We start from the raw sequence: 2,272 nt of genomic DNA, 5'->3' as shown, positions 1-2,272 counted from the left end.
ATAGTGTAGGCGACCTATTTTGTAATCCATTTCATGTTTAAGACAGAGTATATATGTTGTATATATTGGATGGAATAGAACATCCTATTTTGTAAGCAATATGAAACTCTTTTTTTGTTTAATGTTATATATGATGTGTCTATATGTTAATGTTGTTTTGACTCTAACTGTCTTAGGGGCAAAATGGGAAGTAATAAAAAATATTAATTTTATATTGTAATCTTGAGGGTATTTCATACTTATCAATTGGGTTTTAAGGCTACGTTCCAGGTCAGATTTAAGTTCCATGGGTATATCCGACATTTGCACCATGGTGGCTTGAATTCATCATAAGTTGCTTCAACAAGTGATGTGAGTACCTTAACTTTTAACTGCATGAGTTTTGTCCCCGTTTTGCTGCATTGTTTTGTAAAAAAAGCAATGTACTTTGCAACTAAGTTCCATGTTGGAGTTATGTTATTGGTTAGATTAGTTAGTTTGTCCCATGTTATAATTTCCCATTGTATGCTGCTTTTGTGTCTGCAGGGGTATAGTATCTATATTCATACCACTCCAAACTACTGTTAGAAATTAATGAATACTGTTAAAAGTGTGTTTGAGATGTAAGGGTATAATGGTCATTCCGTACAGAAAAGGATAAGCAAAAGGAAACAACATCTAAGTGTATGCAACTAAGTTCCATGTTAGACTTATGTTTTTGGTTAGATCAGTCACTATGTCCCATATATGTTTTAAACATATGGAGATTATGCTAAAGCAGGGGTATATCCGTCAATTATTTGTTATTATCATAAAACAAAGAAAATGTTATAATTTTCCATTTGAGGATGCTTTTGTGTCTGCAGGGGTATAGTATCTATATTTATGTTAATGGAAATGTTATACCACTCCGAACTACTGTTAGAAATTAATGAATACTATTAAAACTGTGTTTGAGATGTAAGGGTAAAATGGTCATTCAGTATAGAAAATGAAAAGAAAAAGGAAACGACACCTAAGGGTATGCATCATCAAACACATAGAAATGATAAAAAAAAATATGTTAATCTTGGATACATATATGATGTTCATAACTAAAATTAAACAAAATGAGTGTGAGAGGAATCAAGGGTATTTCTGTCATTTGTTTTTATTTCCAATTGTGAAGGCTAATTAAAAACAATGTGCAACCACAATTACATTTATTTTATCAAATAAGGAAAGTATGAATGATTCTACCTGTGTTTGTGTTAGATCAGTTCATGAGGAAGCAGGGGTATTTTCATCAAATGTTTCTCTTTTAAATCATTGTTTTGTTTTTTCGTAACCTAATAACTTACAAAGAACCAGTCACCTTAGTTGGTCAGTGTACATGTAGTTAATGGTATATTTTGAAATAGCATGGGTTCGAACCCCACTAGTAACAATTTTTTTTATGATGTACATAACTTTTTTAAATATGTCAGATGGTAAAACAATCATTAAGCAAATATCTCTTTTTTTTCTTGATATCTCCTTGATCATCCACATCCATTGCGTAAATATGAATTTTGAGACAATATGAATTCCCATCGAAACATTATCTGCTTACTACAAATGCATTGAATCTATGTTTATACTTCAACCAGAAATTGATACTTCAACCTGGAATTCATACAGGTACACATACAACATTAATTTCTACAGGGACATAAAAAAGAAATTATCCTCATAATATGAATCTTTGGTATTTCATTTGGTCATGATGTGTATCATTATATATTCTAGAATTAACAAGTATTTGGTTTCCGTTTATTGGATTTATTTGTAATGTGATCTTTTTCATTTATGCATACCAACTGTTTGTTAAAATACTTCAATGAAGAGAAAACATATATTACTTGTTGATGCTGTTGTAAACTGAATATGGATAAGTCTTGGATGGGAGCCTACATAACATTAGAAATGTATGTAAAGGGTGTTACATAATTTTTGAAATATGCAGTACACAATTACAAGATTTCTAAGACTATGGATCCTGTAGATACCAAAAAGAAAAGATAAGAATTCCATGTCCATATGTCAAGTGTGTAAACCACATATCTGATTTTGTGGATGTGGTAGATGATCACCTATTCAGTAATGGAATTGATCAAACATACACGAATTGGAATAAGCATGGAGAAAGCTAGGAATCACCCAGAAATTATATATATGAACAGAATTTTGACATGGACATGTTATACGTTGTTGATTCCACGAACATGAATATAGAAATGCCAGCAGATGCTGCAGAAACAGTAGAGATGGTTGA

The sequence above is a fragment of the Lactuca sativa genome, chromosome 4 (genome assembly GCF_002870075.4).
Source record: "Lactuca sativa cultivar Salinas chromosome 4, Lsat_Salinas_v11, whole genome shotgun sequence".
Lineage (NCBI taxonomy): Eukaryota > Viridiplantae > Streptophyta > Magnoliopsida > Asterales > Asteraceae > Lactuca > Lactuca sativa.
This window is presented reverse-complemented; position numbering follows the sequence as displayed.